Below are 13,674 nucleotides of genomic sequence, written 5' to 3' on the forward strand. Positions count from 1 at the left end.
ATTAAAAAAGAAGTGTGCTATGAGCTAGCTGGCTCCATATTCAGGCACCAGACTCATCAGAGTCTGGGTCCTCCTGAAGAGCCCACTCAGGGCAGGGACCACAACTCTCCCTCATTTTGTTCTGATTTCCTGCCTGGAGGCCACTAATACTGAAGTGCTCCATCCCCTGACAAATACAGGAGAACACAGTCACACTGTTACCATTACCCATCAATCAGCAAAGAGATAAGAATCCTAAATGCTATCTCTAATCTTCACTTCCTTCACATTAATCTTTTTCACAGTCAGAATTTCACTTGTACCATATCCTTTTTATAATAAAAGCCACTGTCCCCAAAGATATGAACATTTGCCTAGCATTTTTATTTTGTCCACTTGTCAATTCTGTGTAAATCTGAGTCACTGTTCTTGATGAGCTCCTCTTATATGGCACCCACCCAGCTTCCCAGGTCATTTCATTACTGAAGTGTTCCACAGGTCCTGGAGGTCCGGGTGGTGGCGCTGCTGCTCTGCTCTACCCTCACAAGCAAGCATACAAACATTGTCCTGGGACCAGAACGCTTTCACCAAGATCTGTATTATTTTCTGTGTTGTTACAAATTTTTACTCAACATAGTTTTTTATTCATAGTATGTATACAAACTGCCCCCAAAAATGAAATTAAAAAATAAAAAGTAAATATCCTCACAAACTGAACTAAGAAATAACTTCAGCCCAGGGATTTTTGACTCATAAATGCTAAAGAGAAAAATCTTTCATTAACTTAAGGTCAAAAGGCCTCCAAGAAACTTGGCATTAAATAGAAGCCCATAGAAGAAGAAATCGAAGGAGGCAATTTTTTTCAGACAGATGCCACTGTGAAGGAAGTGGTTTATTTCTGTAGATGAAAGTTGTGATATTTCCTCTATCTAATATTTTTTACAAAGAGAGATGTACCCAAACAACAGCCTGGAAAAGAGCTAGGCAGCTTTCCAAACAGGAGCGTGTGGAGGTTCCAGCGCTCCAAGGGCATGTCAACTCTGTAGCTTTGAGAAAGGCCTTCTTAAAGCATTGTTATCCAGGGTAGTAATACTTCAATTTCAGATCACATAAAGCAAACCTACCTCAAATTTCAGCAATTCTACCTCAAATTCATAGAACCCCCTGTAAGACACTTCGAAATATTTCTCTGAACAACAATAAAAATGTTTATTGAGCATATGCACATAATGGGGTTCTCTGCCATGTTAATTCTTACCTCAGCCTGAGAAATAATCATTGGTATTCCCTTTTACAGATGAGAAAGAACCTAAAATGCAAAAGTAATCTGTCTTAAGGACCAGTATGCACTTACGTATTGCAGGGTTGACACACTGTGTCAACTTGACAAGCTCAGCAGTTTAACGAAGTGACTCAGCAGTTCTACATCCTGGGGTGTAGAGGACATGCCCTGGGGTAGACAGCCTGCTTGCAGCATAAGAGAGGAAAAGGGACTTTCCTCCCCCCATTCATTTTTTTTTTATTATTTTAAGGAGAATAAAAAATTTTTAAAAACACTAGAAGTGATACAAAATTTCTGAACAAGATGCTAGGACACTACTTTGGAGATAACAATTTGCAGTGTAACAACCATTGCTGACTTCCTATCAGCTCTTTTCCATTTTTCTCTTGTTCCTTCTGCTGTCTTCTCCCACATGACCTGTTGCCGCTGTACCACGTGCCACCCTCGCCTTGGAGTCAGCTGATTGTGGACTGAAACCTCTACAAGCTGTGAGCTCAATAAACCCATTCTTCCTTAATTTGGGGCATCACATATTTTGTCTCAGCAATGACAGAAAAGTAACCAAGACATGCATAAAAGAAAGTCTTTAAATTGGTTTTATCAGAATTTCTTACTTGAGAAACAGAGCCATCCCCACTAGGCGGCAAAAAGGCTCTGGACACTGACTTCCAGCAGCACACTCACAGGATAGACACGCACCTGTCAGTGCCCACCCCAACAGCACAACATGTTTGCAATCCTTGGGAGCGTGTGTAGATTCAGACATAGTCCTGGGCCTTCATTTAGGAGCTTGCTAGATAGCACTTAAGATCTCATTTTTAATAGTTCTTTTAATCTTTTTAATACACTCATTCCAAAATCAGAGCTCCTTTTAGCTTTCAGATACATGTTCTCTTTCACTTTAATTTATAGTTACGTCATATTTTTCATAGTGAGGGAATAGGTTTTCCTTCATAAAGGAATATAATTATTTCTCCCTTAAGAAATCTGGTATTCACTTTCTGTAAGAGTTTACTAAGTAACTAGCTTTTCAACAGTCAAAGAATGGGGGCCGGGGAGATGGCTCAGTGGAATAAGTGCTTCCCTGGCAAGTGCAAAGGCCTGAGTTCAATCCCCGGTTCCACCAAAAAAAAAAAAAAAAAAAAAAACAGTCAAAGACTAAGTCTGGCGAGGATAAAAACGTAAGACATGGTGTATGCTTGCAAGGGGCTTAAGATCTAATTATAGAGACAGAAATACGTATTTTAATCTGGGGCAAAGTCTGTAGAAGAGCCACAAGCTGGCTGTAAGAAATAACTTTGGAAAACAAGTGGCTGCTCTACGCAGCACACTCTAGCTTTGTCCCAGTCTAAGAAAGGTGGCTAAAACAAGAATCACTTAAGATGAAATGTTAAAATAAGCAGATTCTGATCCTAGCAGTAACTTTCAGGATGGAGGGAGCAGTGCAAGAGAAAGAGCAATTTTGGAATTGACACAATCTGCTTGGTGATGGACTCTATGAGTCATACAGTCCCCACTAGTCACCTCCTTTGAGACTGCTGACATCAGAAGAGTAGATGTTTTGTATCTCAGTTATCTTAAGAGGGAAGAACTAAGAGCCCCCTGGATGGCACATGCCTACAGGCCCAGACATCAGCTGAGGCAGGAGGATCTCAAGTTCAAGGCCACCCAGGGCAACCTAGCGAGACCCTATCTCAAAATAATAATAATGATGATGACGATAATGATGTAATGAGGACTGGGGATGTGGTTCAGTGCTTTTTTAGTTCAATCTTTAATATATATATATATATATATATATAGCTACAATGTCCAACATGCTGCAGTTGTGAGCTCCAAATGACACCTTAGTGGCATTCTCTTTTGTTTGTCCTTTTTAATATCAAGCAAGATTAATATTTGGCATGAAAGTCCAGATCCAGATCAGATTAAGTCCAAGGTTTAATTTAGCAGGTAAATACCTTCATCACTCATTAAAAGGCTGTCCCTTCAGAAGGCCTGAACCCCTGCAAACTTGTGCTAATTAAAGACAAGTCTGTGATAAAAATAATCCTGAAAATGACTATTGAAAACAAATCACCTTAACTTGTTAAAAAAAAAAATTCCACTTTCTTTTTTTTTTTTTAATTTGTGTGTGTGTGTGTGTGTGTGTGTGTGGCCAGCTCAGCCCACCAGGGGACAGGGCTGGCTGGCATGTGGTGCTGGGGGATTGAACCACGGTCCCTGTGCTTTGCTAAGCTTGTTCTAAGTAGGTGCTTTAGACCACTGAGCCATCTCACCAGCCCCAAAAAATTCCACTTTCTATGCTCTATGCTCTTTAAAAACCAGGGTAATTCACCTACATTTCTTCTACACATAAAATCTGAAGTCCCAGGATATAGGTCAGTGGCACAAGCCCCTGCCTGGCAAAAGCAAGGTCCTGAGTTCAATGCCTGGTACAGAAAGAAAGAAGAAAACAAAGGAAGGAAGGAAGGAAGGAAGGAAGGCAGGCAGGCAGGCAGGCAGGCAGGCAGGCAGGCAGGCAGGCAGGCAGAAAACCTGAAGATACCTGCTCTCCTGAGAAGCTGCATTTCTTTCTCTTTGTTACTAAAATCAGATTCTAAGAGCACAGTTTGGGAGACTGTCTCAGTCTTTGTTCCTCAGCTGTTCACACCTCACACAGCACCTGCGAAGCGACTGTAGCAGGTGATGCTGCTATCTTTTCCTCCGCCTACACCCGCCTTTGTTTCGCACTCCCATTTACATTTTTGTTTCCTGCCACACTTACTAACACACTCACTTCAGTACACCATGTTTTATTTTGGGTGTTGCAATTTTTTTGTTTTAATTTTAGTAGAAATGTCTTTTGTAATGACCGCATAAAACATTATTCTGTAAAAATACATGACCTAAACAACGTTTTTTAAATCGTGCGGAGCTACTGCACTTCCCACATAGAAACTGCAGTGGAGAGCTAGCTGGTGGTTGGTCTCTTACACCCAGCTGCACTGAGCTAGCGTGGTGCTGGGTGCGGAAGGCCCACCTGAGCATTGCTGCCAGCAGCATAAGAGGCAAAACGGAGGAAGCGTCGGAACACTGCTGGGGAAACTGGAGCAGCTGTTGGAAGCAGCTGTTGGTTCTCCTGGACTCTTCTGCTGGGTGACTTTGTCACGCTGGCTTTCTTGATGAACTTGACTGTTCTTCTCCCTGGAGGAGCTCAGGACCTCGTCGCTGAGAACAGCTCTGGTTCATTTTGGGGCAGCTCTGGTCCTCACCTTGAGGACAGCTTCCTGGCTCAGAGGAGAAGATGGTGCCCTGCTCGGCCTCCTAGAGAAGCTCGTCGTGTTGGCTTTCCTGATGGGAACTCGGCTTTGCTCATCGCTGGAGGAGCTCGGGACCTCACTGTTGCTGAGGATGGCTGTGGTACCTTTGGGGAAGCTCTGTTCTTACCGTGAGCAGTGCTTTCTGGCTCTAGTTCAGACCCCTCAGCTTGCTAGCACAGATCTTTCATTCCATTGGCATAGATTTTCTTGCTTCCACCACTGACCTTTGGGGCTTTCCAGTAAAAATCCACTTGGTGGGCCTGCAAGAGACTTTGTCATGGGCTCTAGGTCTCCATTTGGACTTCTGGGGCATTGTTATGAGCTCTATGTGAAAGCTGCACTCATGCAGGGTACTAGGATCTAGGCCCTCAGCTGGATTCTTTACTGTGTGGACAGATTTTCTGCACTTGTTGTATATGATTCTTAGGGTGATTCATTAGAAAATAATATTGTAAAGCGTGTCCTATTTTATATTGTTTCCCTTACAAAAAAAAAAAACAAAAACAGAAACCAATAAAAATTTTGCTATTTTAGTATTTTTCCTATGTATATTTTTAACTTCCTATTTTGAAATAATTTTTTTTTTTGAGTTTTCATAGATTTTTTTTGTATTTGGGGCCAGCATATCATGCGGTGCCAAGGATCGAACCTGAGTCCTTGCGATTGTCGGGCAGGTGCTTAGACCACCGAGCTATCTCCCCAAACTGTATTGTGCTAATCTTTTTTTTTTTTTCAAAGTTTTATTGACAAACAGATAGCAATGAGACAGTTTCAAATCATATCGGAAGGACAGTTTCAACAAATAATACACTGCATATATTCTTCTTAGTGGTTAATTGCTGTACAAGATGCGGACTTGTGATCCCATTTACAAACACCATTAGAACAAATCATTCTATTGAAATAATTTTAGACTTACAGAAAAGTCACAGAAATGAGTGCCCGTATACTCTGTGACTACTTCTACCTTTAGTGTGTTAATGTCTCCCATATTAGCACAATTATCTAAGCCATTCTGACAAAGTTCAAATCACACTGCTCACTGCTGCCTCCTCGTTACAGCACACTCATTTGTATTATTTAAAAGTCTTCAAGGAATGCTCCTGCCCAATGTTATGCTCTGTCAGTTCACACTGTATTTAACTATTTCTACACTGCTGGGCGTTGAGACTGTTTGCAATTTTTTTCCCTTGTTAACAGCTTCCATCCATACAAGTTACTACAGCTCTTTAAAAATCTACTAATTATATAGGCCAAGAAATGTTTGCACATATTAAGTTGTTTTTAAATTACTGTTGAAAGTGAAAATTTTGAATGCTTGTTGGTCATTTTTATTTCATCTTTCACAAATTATTTAATTAGGGCTTTGTGAAGTGTCTGAATGTGCTACTTAATTTGTGTACAGGGTTACATATTAGGAATATTTAGCTTTTGACTCAGATTAGGTTTTATTACTTGATATTTGCCTTTGTATTATTTTATTCTCATTTTTATAATCTAAAACCATTTTTCCAATTGTAAATAAATAGTTTACAGTAGTGTAAAGTATATTTTAGTTGCATGAACAACAGTTTGCTATAAGAAACATACCAGATTAGCCACCATTAGCATCTATATCTACTTTGTGTTTAAAAATCAACTGGTAATTCTGAAACACTGTAGAATGGATAAAAATTATTTTGTGATCATAACTCTTTGTTGAACTAGAGTATTTTTGCAGCATTCCTTGTCATCAAAAACATGGTTAAAGTTTTAAAATTAGAAGCAGCAGAAAACTAGCTTGTAAAATTTATCCAAGTAGAGTACAGGCTAGGCTGTCTTGGGGAAATAAACATTAAAACTTAAAGCAAAAAAAATAAATAAATAAAGTATATTTTATACTAAATGAAAAATAATATTTCCATTTTTGTTTCTCAAACTGAGACCCCACTAACAACTTGGGATTTGAAGATGTGCGAATTATAAGAATTTATCTTTCTTTTCTTTTTCCTTTTTCAGACTTTCTTCCTTAATTTGCATACTATTCAAATTTAATAAAAACTGCAGTAGATATGAAAGGTCACAGGTGGAATCCCTACTTATAGATGGCCTTTCATACACATTAAGATGTTTATCAAGGGATCCACTTACTTTTACATTCTCCAGTGGTATTTTATCCTAGTAGAACGTCTTAGAGGTATTTGTATCTAAACTAAAACTAGCTTCTGTTGTTACAACATTGAACAGTTGTGTAGCATTTTTTTTTTTTTTATGCATTTGGTACAGCGTCTCACTGCGCAGCTCTGACTCGCAGTAATCCTTCTGTTTTCTGCCTCTTCGGCACTACGACCACAGGCATGCACCCCTATCCTGGATTCCATGGCCAGCTCAGCACGCCCAGGGGTGGGGATGGCACAGCATGGCATGTGGTGCCAGGGATTAAACCCCAGCCCCTGCACTTGCATAAGCAAACACTTAGTTCTCTGAGCTATCTCACCAGCCTGCATTCCATTTCATAATGTCAAGTTGCTTAAATGTCCCCAGGTACACCACATCCTCTGACATCACCTGTTTCTGCCCTTTGCCTGCAATACTCCCGCTCTGCCTGTCCACCTTCACCAACTGGAAAACTCCTGCGCCTCACCATTGTCCTCCCTACCGCACCCAATGTCGTCTTAATTACTGCATGTGCCATGAACTGTCTCTCTACATTTCAGCATCCTGGCACGTCTTGTGCAGCTGTTCCCCATTCCCAGCCATCAGCAGAGAACGGGATCCACGTTCACCACCCTGACTCCAGTTCCTGGCGAAGTTCTCAATACACAAAACAGGAGCACCATTCATGCTCATAAAATGAGCTTCTCAGAAAAAAATAACCCTCTTCTGGGAGAGTAATAAGAAGCTCAGCCTTGTTCCCTCCATCATACTGGCAAATAATGCAGCGTGACCATCTTAGGACTCACCACTTTGTCTCAGCATCATCATGCTTTCCATCTGGCAAGTGCCTCAGACTACAACACCACCTTTCCTCAGAAAGATGATTACTAATCATTCAAGGTTTTCTTTAACAATTTAACTGAATTTTAAAAATACAGGACACTTGGAATGTGTTGTGGTTTGAATGGCTGTCCATTTGTTCAAATTTTTGTTGACATCTAATGGCCATTTTTTTAATAGTATCTTGAGCTGAGACCGTGTGGTTAGGCTGTGGAGGTCTGCCCTCAGGAGTGATTAATTCTGCTTCTGTGCAGGGTGAACCTTGGAAGGGGATGAGCTTCCCCTGTCTGCCCCTCTCTCTAGCTCCCTCTCTTTACTCCTCCAACATGTGACACCTCTGCCATGTTATGACACCACAAAAATGTCCTCGCCAGACCTGGTCCCTCAGCCTGGAACTTCCACTGTTCAGTACTATGAGCCAATAAGTTTCTGATCACCCTGAAGCATCCGGTCTTTGGCATTTGGTTATAGTAGCATAAAAGACTAAGAAGAACAGAACAGGGGCCGGCAAGATGGCTCAGTAGAATAAACACTTCCCTGGCAAGCACAAGGGCCTGAGTTCAGTCCCCAGCTCTGCCAAAAAAAAAAAAGAGGGAGAGAGAAGAGAACAAAGAGCTAATCATATACGTACCTTCTAACCAAATTCACTAATTATTATCATCTGGCCATATTTGATTTTTCCTCAGGGTGAGTATAGGAGAGAGACTGCACATACATCTGCACACACGGGCCCACATATACACCCCCACATGCATACACCCCCATGCACAGGTCACGTACACACACCCATGTGCATATGTATTCACTGTATTTTCTCTGAACCATTTCAGAGATACTTGCAAAACTGCGTACCTTTATTCCTAAATACTTCACTGTTACTTCCTAAGAAAAAGGATGTTCTCATTTGCCAACATTTACCAAATCCAGGAATCCAACAGTTAGACACACTCTTATCTAATACACAGTCCATTTTGCAATGAGTATCCCAGTAATGTCCCTTCATAAAAATCCTTTTCTCTGATCACTGACCCAAAGCTACATATGGAATGTTGGTTTTTCAAAATATTGAAAATTTTCAAAAGTAATTGGGCAGTTAGGTATTTTGAAGAAAGATCCTATGGGTCTGATGTTTCTGCATGCTTTGATTCATATTATGGCTATGCATCTTCAGTAGCAATACCACATAATGTAACTTTTTCAGTGTATAGACCAGAAATCTTATCTCAAACTTTCCCATCATTTATTATATCAACATGGATCGCTCAAAATCAGTCATGCTTCTCCACAATGAAAATAATCATTATTTTCACTTTTAAATTAATAGGTAGTCTTTGTGGAGATACTTTGATAATATGTAAATATTCTTTGAATTTTTAGCATCCAATGATTATTCTGAATCAGTTCTTTCCATAATGGTTGAAAAATGTTGATTTTCTACATTCATTGTTCCTTCTATGTTTATTAGTTGGTGTAACCATTCTTTCTTCTGAAGGTTATTCTTAATCTGCACTTTTATTCTTTGAATGTTCTAGCTCAAGACATTTTTTAAAAGGTATTTTTAAATGTATTTTTTAAATTTAATCACAATTTTATTTTTATATTTCAAACATTACATATTAAGAAGCCCAACTCTGACATTTCAGATTGCTCAACTTAGCCATTTTTTATTCCTCGTTGGAAGCTTCTAAGCCTTGTTTCAAATTTCTAACCATAATCTAAGACTGGTCCTGTCTTGTTACACTTCTACTTAATTACTCCTGCAAAAAGTCTACTCCTGCTAGGGATCCTGAAAACACAGCTGTAGTTTGCAGCAGATTCTCTTTTGTCGTCTTTCAACACATAGTACTAAAGAAGACTTAGTCTGATTCGATAATTTAAGGACCAGGCTTTCTTCTGTTCTACTAGTTCAATTTATTGTTCAGAGAATAATCAAAATAATATCCTCAGAGAACAACTGACTTAAAAAGTTTAGTATCATATATACTGGATGGTAACTTTCTGAAGTTTAATGTTTTTTAAAATGTGTGTACTATAAAGTAACTGCTATACCAAAGAACAAGTTTGACAATTTTTCCAGAAAACATTATTCAAATACTGTATGTTGAGAGCTGAGGGCAGGGAGAGGGAAATAGACAAGTATGGATGTAGGATTTATTAGAAGTTTCTGCCTGAAGGTAGGACATGTCTCATGATGGAATAAACTGCCCAACTTTGGATGCAGTTAACCCTGAGATATCCACAGCTCTGCCTGGATAAACCTATGTTAACAGACTGTCTAAGCGTATTCTTTATTTTTATAAATTTATTTCTCACTTGCAAAATAGGAATATTAGTGGCATCTACCTACGATGACTGTTGTGGAAATGAAATTAGATAACGACGTGATGTTCCTAGCACAGTCCCTAACAAAAAAAAAAAAAATCCTCCATCAGTTGGAGATTACATGGTAGCCTTTATCCTGGCTACTATACAATTGCATTTGTGGTTTCTCTGTCCCTCCTTGCAGCACCTGCAGGTGCTTGGCAGACCCGGGAAGGGGGCTGGTATGGAACAGTGTCTCAGGCCCTCCTCGTAGCTTCTGTCTTGTTACAGCTAAGGAGTTCACAGCTGACCGCCACCTGAGCTGTGCTGACCACGAGGGACCTGGCTGCTGGAGATACCGTGGAGATCCCTTAGCCAGGCAAGTATGTTCGTGTGGCAGAAAAGGCACATTGGGCGCCAACGCTGCATGACAATTTCCTTATTAAAAGCATCCAACTCGCTTCCTTCTAATTTTCTACTTCCTTAGCATCCTCCAGGCCTTAATTTTATTTCCCCAAGCTTTCCTTCCTATGGGGAATAAAAAGTGCTGACAAGATGACAGGAGTGTTCTAGTCTACTTGGCAGTTAATTTCCTCATAGAGACTTGTAAATTAATGTTCTGGTGTATAATCACATCCTTGTAAGTTCAGTCAGAAAAGAATCAATTTGCTTGGGCCTGTTAACCTCTGGGTGACCACAGGATAACCCAGTTTCTCAACCTGAAACCTGTTTAGCACACCCTGAGCAGCAATGATCCAGAGACGATGACACACACACTGCGACACAGGCTGGATCGGCCATTCATTGCATTAGGTTCAACAATGTAACATTGCACTGAGTTCTTGTGACTATGAGTTAGTAGATATTAAAACACCTAGAATATGCTACGACACAATGATATTAATCTAATTTTCATTTTTTTAAACCACATGCCACACACAGATGGAAAAAATCCAAGCCTGAACAGTTGCTCAAAGAACAGAAATGACCTGAAACTTCTCACACTGCATCACAATCTATCCCTCTCCCTCCTCCCTCAGAAGGGTTTTCTTTGACGTGTTTTCTCACTCTGGCAACTGCCTTTTGCAATTGGCTATCATTGCAGTGTATCCCTCTGTAATGCTTAGAGAAAGAATTGGTGGGGTAAAAGAATATCTGAGACTAGCCTTATATATCCTGACGAATGATGTATTTAGGAACTCTGTTCTTGCACAAGAGGCCTAACCTGTCTGTGTCCCTGCATCTTGGGAGTCAGTATCTGGGTCTCATCAGCCTGCTCTGTGTGTCACGTTATCCCTTCCATCCCTAATCCGCCTACTCCCTACAGCCCATATTTACTACTTAGTCATCAGCCCTGAGTACTAGACGGACACTACTGATGTCTATATTAAATGACTGGAAATAAATATTTTAAGGCTATCTTTTATCACAAATCTCAAAGATAAGCCCATTTTTTACAATAAAAATGTGGAGTCACTAACTTACTATGCAAAGAAGTTTAAAGTTTTAGTTAAAAGAAGAGGGACTAAAAATTCTTGGATCACAGGTGGAAAGCACACTTTCATGGGGATTATCAATAAACCCGCCTCGACGCTGGTATGATGAGCAATGAACTGACTGATAAAAGACTTTATCATATACAAATATATATTGTTCACTTTTTTCAGAACAAAAACATCTTGAAGATTTTTTTCTTTTCATTTTGGGCTTTTTTTCTCCACCTCTGACTGCTCAGAAAACTGTGCTCCCAGAAAATAGTCTAAGAAATCTATTACTTTTAAAAGTAATGACACCTTTCAGTACAGATTAGAATCACAGTCCTTGTGAGGCACTTCTACTGGCAGCTCTTGGGTTTCACATTGGCATATTTGTTTTCTAGAAACTAGCTTTCTATTTTATATTTATACTTGCTCATATTTATACTTGGTAATTATTCTAAATAATTTGCCTTTAACCTTTGCTAATAACAGTTAAATTACAGGGATGGGAAATTTTTAAATTCTATTTAAATCTGTCACTGCTGTTATATAGGAGGAGCCAGGACAACAGTTTTTTGTTGTTGTTGTATTTTAGGGAAGGGTCTACAGGGTGTTCAGGGTCTTACTACTAGATCAGACTCGTAATGATCCTCCTGTTTACAGCCTCCCAAGAGCTGGAATTATAGGCACACACCACCATGTCCAGCCTCAATTGCTGTCTCAGCCAGCCCCGGGGGCAGGGCCTGATCAAACCCCCAGTCCCTGAGCCTGCTTGCAGGCACTTTAATCTGCTGAGCTATTTGGCAGCCCAGGACAACAGTTTGAACATTAACATATGAAATCAAAAATGGAAGAATTTGGACTTGTAGAAGTTTGTGTGTGTGTGTGTGTGTGTGTGTGAGTGTGTGTCCTTTCTAATAGACCTCATATTTTCCAGAGGAAAAAGTAGTGTGCACTTATGCTTTGTTTTGCTTCGTCTTTCACCTACAATCACCCTAGCTTAAAAATTACTCTTACTAGGGGCCAGGGAGATGGCTCAGTGGAATAAGCGCTTCCCTGGCAAGCGCAAGGACCTGAGTTCAATCCCCGGTTCCGAAAAAAAAAAAAAAAAAAAATTACTCTTACTGTGTGAGTTTCCATTTTCTTCAGCTCAGTTGGTTCAGTTTTACAAGTATCACTGACTACCTACTGGGAGCCAGGCACTACCCAGGGTTTCAAGGAACCAAAGATCAGCAAGACATATTATATTTCTTTGTGAAGTTTGCATCTAAATAATTATTTGTAATTTCTTCTTCAAGATCTCTTCCCTTATTATAATCAAAATGATTTTAGTTTTGCCAGTTTCATGTTTGATTATTTAATATAAGATATGAGTGATGTAAGATGTTTGAAAATTCACTCATCTGAGGGAAGCTGGAAACAAATAATTGCAGTTTCTCACCATAGTAATAGAAAAGTATTCACCTAGGTTCCCCTGGCTTTGCCCCAGGTGTCCTAAGATGAGGACATGTGATTTAGGTTTCAAACAGTGAAATGAAGGACAGTGCAAAAAAATGTTCATTATTTATTCGATCCAGTGCCTCAACACCCTGATAATCTCTCAGAGCAGGAAGCACCCATCCACTGCTACTGCCCCCACCTTAGTCAAGGGTGGTGCCACAGGGCTTTAGCCCCCCACAGTTCTAGGCTGCACAAGCACAGCTAAGGAGCAAAATCCCACCGATGTCCCTGGTCCTTCAGAGCCATAACTCCTGCAGAATAGAGTGGGGAAAATAGAGGCAAAAACTGCAGAGCTCTAAGGCAAGGTAACTGCATTTATGTAAAAGTTTACATTAAAGCCCCTTTTTCATAACCCTGCTCTGGGTTCTGCTGAGAACTGCTGATTCTATCTCTTTTTAATTGACATATAAAAATTGTACATTTTTTTTAAACTTTATTTTATTTGTGTGTGTATGTGTGTGTGTGTGTGTGTGTGTGTGTGTGTGTGCATGTGTGTGTGCGTGTGTGGCCAGCTCAGCCCACCAGGGGGCGGGGCGGGCTGGCATGTGGTGCTGGGGGATCGAACCGCGGTCCCTGTGCTTTGCTAAGCTTGTTCTAAGTAGGTGCTTTAGACCACTGAGCCATCTCACCAGCCAAAAATTGTACATATTTTTGTGACATCATGTGATGCTTTAATAAATATGTGATGTTCAAACCAGAGTAAGCATCTCTTTTGTACTGAAACATTTATCATTTCATAAAACCACTTTATATTGATAGAAATTAGATGAGTGGTTATATGGGACAAAAGACTGGTACAGGCACTGCCTTCAGAGATGCAAGAGTAAACACTTGGGGGATGACAAGAGGGAAAACA

General features: G+C 40.1%; 1 pseudogene; it reads right to left on the reverse strand.

Annotated features, from left to right (window-relative positions):
- Nucleotides 1-7,189, reverse strand: part of LOC101587043 — a 30,377-nt pseudogene extending 23,188 nt beyond the window's left edge.
- Between the last annotated feature and the right edge of the window lie 6,485 nt (nucleotides 7,190-13,674).

Source organism: Octodon degus, unplaced genomic scaffold, assembly GCF_000260255.1.
Source record: "Octodon degus isolate 3935 unplaced genomic scaffold, OctDeg1.0 scaffold00444, whole genome shotgun sequence".
Lineage (NCBI taxonomy): Eukaryota > Metazoa > Chordata > Mammalia > Rodentia > Octodontidae > Octodon > Octodon degus.